This window comes from Mirounga leonina, unplaced genomic scaffold, assembly GCF_011800145.1.
Source record: "Mirounga leonina isolate KUSES-001 unplaced genomic scaffold, KU_Mleo_1.0 Mir_151, whole genome shotgun sequence".
NCBI lineage: Eukaryota > Metazoa > Chordata > Mammalia > Carnivora > Phocidae > Mirounga > Mirounga leonina.
Genome location: NW_023270377.1, coordinates 88,938,667 through 88,946,495, shown reverse-complemented (window position 1 = coordinate 88,946,495; position 7,829 = coordinate 88,938,667).

The window sequence follows — 7,829 nt, the reverse complement described above, 5'->3', positions numbered from 1 at the left end:
GGAAATGTATGGGGAAGATTTTTCGGGGCTACTGGCTGCTTTAGGGAGCCCAGGGAACCTTTGGACCTCCTCTGTAGAATGACAGTTTGATTATGAGAGGTTCATCAGAAGCTCATTAAAAGTGGCCAAAAATGGCCAATCCTGAATGTGCCATGCTATGTTACCCCCGGTTTTGCAGTTATGAATTACATTTACTCTTTTTCATTTCCAGTCAACCATCAAGTTTCATTCAACCAAAATCTAAGAACTATTCTATATATTGGATTTTCTTAGATATATTACCACACCATGGTACTTGGCATGATTTTTACAAAGCCTTACACATTTTCCTGTCAGTTCTGAAAACTACGGATTTTTTTTCTCCCTTGTGCATATCTGACTCTACCTTAAAGTTAAAAATCATTAAGAAACAGAAAAAGCATTTCACCCCTTGAACGTGCAATATATACATAGTTCAACTTGCAAGCAAGCAAGATTCCAGCCATCCATCAACTTGTAGTAACTTTTATTTAATTGTATTTTAAAGGCATATCAGGTGACAGTAGTAGCTGAAAAAAAGTCTAAATAGCCACATCACAGTTAACTAATAGTGCCAAAGGGTTCACCAGAATTTGCTTCTAAGTCCTCGAGAAGAATGGCTTGTTCTTTTATAGATTTTCTTCTTTGGCTGTTCCTCAGCCGACCCTATGAAATTGTTTTATAATGAAGTTTCTCCCTCTTTATTTCTTTATTTTTTTTATATGATCATAAAAGTAATACCTGTCTATTATGGAGTATTTTGAAAAAAATATGCATTTAAAAAAAATCCTTAAAATCCCCATTATAATTTACCATTCAGAGATAAGCGTTAACATTTGGTTGCATTTCCTTTTCTCCTTTTTCTGTGTAAATGTATGTGTATGTTTATACTTATACACACGCAAATGTATAAACAAAATAGGAGCATATAGTATACATATACATTTTTGTGTTCTGTTTTTTTCTCTTAAAATCTGTTATTAGCATTTGTTTCCCCATCCTCCATGTCCTCTATTCTCCCATTCATTCCCCCAATGCCCGATCTCATTTCCTACCAGCCCCCCGACTCAGAGTTTTCTCAGTCCTTACCTTGCTGCCCCCCTAGTCTATCCCCGATGCTGTAACCAAAGGCATTTTTCTCCAGTATGGTCCCAATCACTTCACTCCCCTATTTTAAAGCCTTTGACATGTTGCCTCTTTGCTCACAAGGTAAATGCAAGTTCCCGTTAGTGTCCTGCATGACTTTCACTTCCTGACTCAGGCTTCTTTTTCAGTCATAGCCAGTCGCTCTCTCCCTCCATATATTCTGTGCTATTGTAGCATTTCTCAAAGTGTGACCCACAGGCTACCTGCTTTAGCATACCAGAGGAACTTTTAAACAGTGTGGAGTCTGAGGTGACACTCTATTTTTAATTAGGTCTCTAAGTGATTTTTGAAGACCTTACAACATGGAAATTTCTTTGCTAAGACCAACTAATAGAAAAAATTAAAATCAATCATTTAAAGGCATTTCTCATCCATTCCATACCTCATTTGATCCTCATTGCATTGCTCTGAAGTTGGTTTTATCATCATTATACTCATTCCACAGATGAGGAAACATGCTGATGAATTGAAGACGTGAAGAGATTTGTCCAATCCACACAACCAGTAAGGTCTGGAGGTAATACAACATGCAAGTGTGTTCTTTCCAAATCCAAATCCTATGAGTTTTCCACTGTATATTACCAGCTTTCCACTTTGACCTGTAAAGAGAGAGACTTTGTTCTATGTGCCTTTAGTAAAGGTACTCATTCTTCAAAACCGTGGTAGACATTGCAGGTGCTCTCACCGTAGCCCCGAACACTCACCTTCCCAGTACACATGGTTGGTTGGCCTTCTACTGCAAGCACCTAAGATTTTCTGTTTAACATCTTTCTCTTGACCTGAGCAAGAGGTAGACTCAAAATGCCAGGGAGTCAGAGCCCCAGGAGCCAATGGCAGATGGGAGCTAGAGGTAAATACTCTAGGCTTGCCACCTGGGGTGTGGTGAGGGGACTTTGAGATGTGTTCTACAGCGGCCCCCAGGGATGTTCATGTGGTGCATGGCTTCACAAAGCTTCCTTTTATTCCCCTCCCGTGTCTCTCCCATCTCACATTCTCGTTCTGCCTTGGTACTTTCTGGGGATCACCTGCCAACTAAACTACTTGAACTCACATCTTGTCTCACTGTCTGCTTCAGGAACCCAACTTAAGACAAAGATCCAGCTTACACGCAAGGGATACATGCACCCCTATGTTTATTGAAGCATTATTTACAATAGCCAAATTATGGAAGCAGCCCAAGTGTCCATCGAAAAATGAATGGATAAAGAAGATATGTATAAAAAAACGAAACCCTGCCATTTGCAACAATATGGATGGAGTTAAGAGAGTATAATGCTAAGTGAAATAAGTCAGTCAGAGAAAGACAAATGCCCTATGACTTCACTCACATATGGAATTTTAGAAACAAAACAAAGGAGCAAAGGGAACAAAAAAGAGACAGAAAGAGACAAACCAAGAAATAGACTCTTAATTATAGAGAACCAACAGGTGGTTACCAGAGGGGAGGTGGGTGGGGGGATGAGAGAAATAGGTGATGGGGATTATGAGTACACTTATCGTGATGAGCACTGAGTAATATATAAAATTGTTGAATCATATATTGTACACCTGAAATGAATAAAACACTACATGCTAACTATTTGGGAATTAAAATAAAAGATTAATAAAATAAAATAAAACACAATACAATTAAATTAAATAAGTAGGTGCTCACTGCTCATGACCACTTCAACAAAATCAGCCACATCTCTCTGATGGCATGATCTGTTCAATGGTTGATCCTGCTGCTAGTTTGGCCACATGGTTAGCAGCCCAGTCCTCTGCTGATGGGGACTGTTGTACCCTACCTGTAAGACTCTTGCTCATAGTCTCCTCCATACTATCCAGGCACCCACAACTTGAGCATATTTGGGAACTGGGGAGCTGGGATCTCTCCTCATCAGGATGGTAGTGGAAACTGTTCTCACTGAAGAGATTATTCCAGCAAAAAGATTTCAACCTAGGGCTCCCTCCTCTTGAGATGTAGAATTCTCTACATGAGGGCCAGAATTGCTCAAATTGTCCCATCCCCTCAAGACCTCACTGCCCATCTTCTTCCTGCCTTTGAACTCAGTATTTAGCCCAGGGCTCCGCAGAAAACTCTGCACTGGTTTCATTAACACGGATAACAACTGACACTTCGCATTAAGCTGATCTCCCCTGTGGAAGTAAGCATCCCTTATCCATGGGATTGCTTCCTGGACCACACACCCAGGGCCACCAGGCAGCCCAGTGCCCTAGGCACTCTACTGAGCACAGGGAGAAGACAATCAGTTACCTAGGGCTCTCTGTGACAAGTCCTGCTGCCCATCTTCTTTCTCAAAGGCAACTGCATTTCCTAGAATCTACCATCTTTTGAGAACTCCATTTAGTTTTCTTGGACATATAGTGAGTGAGAATATTTTTTAAAATTAATTGTATTTTTATATCCTAGGAGCCAATAGTCAAATTAAATTTAAGAAAATAATGTCATTTACAATAACATAGAAAAATATGAAATCCTTACAAATCCAGACAAAAGCTGGGTGAGACCAATACCCTAAAAACTAAACATTACTGAGACAAAGTAAAGACCTAAGTACATGGAGATGCGTAGCGCACTTATGGATTGGAAGACTCATTGTTGAGGAGTCCATTCTCATATCTATAGACCCAGCACAGTCCTTTTCAAAACTCTAACAGGTTTGTTTGCAGAAATATAAAAGCTGATTCTAGGGTGCCTGGGTGGCTCAGTCAGTTAAGCGTCTGCCTTCAGCTCAGCTCATGGTCCAATGTCCTGGGATCAAGTCCTGCATCAGGCTCCGTGCTCAGCGGGGAATCTGCTTCTCCCTCTCCCCCTCGCCCCTGATTATGCTTTCTCTTTCTCTCAAATATATAAATAAAATCTAAAAAAAAAGAAATTTAAAAGCCCATTCTAAAATTCATATTGAAATACAAACGACCTTAATGGCCAAAAGAACTTTGCAAAAGAGAACCAAATCAGAGAACTCAAACTTTTTGACTGCGAATTATTATAAAGCTGCTGTAATGGGGGCTGTGTGTGGTATTGGCTTCCTAATAGGCAAATTGATCAATGGAACAAAATGGAGAGTAAAAAAATAGACCTTTATACATATGATCAATTGATTGTTAATAAAAGTGCAAAGACAATTCAGTGGAAAAAAGATACTCTAACAAATGGTGCTGGGACAATTAGATATCCATATGCAAAAAAATAAAATACGAATTTCCATGCATGCCTCATACTATATACAAAAGTTAACTTAAAATGGTTCATAAGCCAAAATGTAAAATCTAAAATTATAAAATTTATAGAAGAAAACATAGGTGATAATCTTTGTGGCTTTGAGTTATGGATTCCTTAGATATACCACTAAAAGCATGATCCGTAAAGTGAAAAATAAGTTGGTCTTCATAAAAATTAAAAACGTCTAGTCTTTGGAAGATACCATTAAGAGAATGAAAAGTCACACCTCTGTAGGAGAAAATATTTGCATTTGAAAAGCATATATCTGATAAAGGACCTGTATTTATATACATATATGAATTATTATATATAATATATAACATGTTTATATATATATAATATAATATAATAACATGGATAAACCTCAACATAATTATGCAAAGTAAAAGTAGCCAGATTAAAAACTGGTATATACTTTTGATTCTAATTATATAAATTTCTAAAAAATGAATACTAACGTATGGTATTGAAAGCAGAGCCATGGTTACCTGGGGTTAGGGGATGGAGTGGAGGGGAAGGGATGGAGGTCAGGAGGGAGGGATCAAAGTAGCATGAGGAAATCTTTGGAGGTGATGGGTATGTTCATGTCAAAAGTTATCATACTGTGCACTTTAAACATGTGCAGTTTAGAGGTGCATGGGTGGCTCAGTTGATTAAGCAGCCAACTCTTGATTTCAGCTCAGGTCATGATCTCTGGGTTATGAGATTGAGCACCGGGTTGGGCTCCACACTCAGTGGGGAGTCTGCTTGAGGATTCTCTCTCTCTCCTTCTCTCTCTTCCCCCAACTCGTTTGCACTTTCTCGCTCTCTCTGAAGTAAATAAATAAATCTTAAAAAAAAAAAAAAAAGCATGGGACACCTGGGTGGCTCAGTCGGTTAAGTGTCTGCCTTTGGCTCAGATCATGATCTCAGGGTCTTTGGATCGAGTCCTGCATCTAGCTCCCTGCTCAACGGGAGTCTGCTTCTCCCTCTCCCCCTGCCCATCCCCCATCCCCCCAGGCTCTCTCTCTCTTTCAAATAAATAAATAAAATCTTAAAAAAAATAGGTATGTGTAGTTGATTTTATGTCAGTTTAGCTTCAACAAAACTGTTTAAAACAAAACACACACACAGCACCCATCTTAGGATATTATAAAACAAATCCCTTTTTGCTTTTCCAAGGTTTTGATATAACATACATACTATTAACACCCCAAGGTCCCTTGGATCATGACCTGAGCCGAAGGCAGCCGCTTGACCAACTGACCCACCCAGGTGTCCCTTCTGTTCATTTTTTAAATATTGCATTTTAAGGATGTATCAATTCACAACCACTTGAAAATTAGAAAAACAAAACAAAGTGTAAGACACAAAACTGGACCTTTACCGCAGATAGTTTGAGGGACGCTGACTTAATGGGGCTTGTTTATCTTTCCCATACATCTGTAAACTGAGCCACAGGAATGTTCAATGACTTGCTCAAAGGCTAACAAGTGGCTAGATCATAGGACCGGCAGATCATAGGACTGACAGATCCCTGGACCTGGGCCTTGTGTTATTCACTCCCCTCTCGCTATGGAATCACTTGCCATTAGCTCCATAATACATTGAGCTTCTTAGGTCATTCAAATGTGTGAGTTGTTAAACTCTGGCTCACGGGGGGACCAACAGTGTGCCCTTACTCTGAAAGTTTCCCCAGATCACTGTGACAGATGACACCCCAGAACCTGTGCAGCAACAGCGGGGTTCTAGCCCTGACTGGCTGGAGAGCAAGGCCTGGAGTTTCATTAGTGCTGGATTCGCCTTACTAAGTAAACATGCTTATTTGGTTTTAATATATTAGGCTTTGCTATTCAGAACTAGATTAAACTGTCAATCATCTCCCCCATATTTCATATTGTTTCCTCTGGGCAGGGACATGCGTGATGTTACACATGTCTCGCCAATAAAACAGCCCTCTGGATTGAAATCTGTTCAGGACTTATAGCAAGATGTCAAATTAATTGTACCGAAATAATGAGTTAGCACCAAATGCTAATTAAATATTGATGAAAGTCATACTTTCAATTATCTTCATTATGGCCCCATGTTTTATGTAGGCATTAAATGCTTGCAGTACGGCTATGTCTGGTAATTAGCTCTGCACTATGAAAAAAAAAAGCTCGAGTTATTGCCCTCCATATTAAAAGCACTTAGAAACCACTTGGAAAATGGAAACTCTGAAAAGAGGCAGTACTTTTTTTCTGAAAATGTTTGAAGTTCTCTGAATTCTGTACTTCCTGTTCATAGTAATGGATACTCTTTATTTTTTTTTTTTTTAACTTGGGCAGATTAGAAGTCAGAAGGTCCTTCAGAGTCCCCACTGAACTCTGCTGAGTCATGGCTTTTTCCACTCTGGTTAACTTCTGGAAGCCTCTCCTTTTAACCACCTACCCTGCCTTTTACCCTTTTCCTGCCTGGAGGTACAATGGCTCCCTCTGGCAAATATGAACACTGCTCCCATTTATGGAGTCGTGATTCAGCTGTTCCTCAGAGCACAGTCCTGGCACTGTGAGCATTAGAGTCACCGGGGTTAATATTTAACATGTAGACTCCCCAGCCCCCCACAGGGGACCCAACACAGAGGAGCAGGCCAGGGATGTGGAGGGTACAGTTTGATAACTCATACATCCCAGCATTTTCCATCTTGGCTGCATAGTTGAATAAACCTGGGGTCTTTTAACAGCGACTTCACCGATCTTACTAAGGGCCACGGTAAATATGTATATGTGTGAACATATGCGCGCACACAAACACATCTTACATGATTCTAATGTGTGGTTAGGGCGGGGAACCAGTATAATGGTCCTTTAAATAGTATGTATACTCTGCAATCCTTTCTGCTTGGAAGGTTCTTCCCACTTCTATGCTTGAAGATTTCTCTTTCCATTCACTGTTAGTGATGCACTTTTTTCGGAAATGTGAACATACTCTGCACTGGTTGGTCATTGCCTGTCTGTTTTCAGAACCACTCCTTTCAATATAAAACACCCTCAGGGGGAGAATCAGGTGCCACCAGGACATCTTATCAAAGAGCCATGGAAGTAAGATTTGGGCACAGGCGGGGAATCCTGACTCTACCATTTATTGGCTGTGTGACCTTACATAAGTTATTTAACTTCTCTGACTCTCAGTTTCCTGATCTGGGAAAGGGAGGTAATAAAATCCACTTCCTCGGTGGACATGAGCACCAAATGTGATACTGTACAAGCGCGTGAGCCAGGTGGTTGATCTCCAGCTAAGGTGTAATGCAAGGAGGCTGCTATCTGAACCACTTGACATGTGTGAAAGGGCCTGGAAGAGATTCATAGTAAATACTCCATAAATGTCACTTAAAAAAATTAATTGGATTCTACAGCTGTTCTATATTCATTCACTGAGTTGGCAGAGAAATGGGGGGAAAAAGGAGCATTAGAGAGAG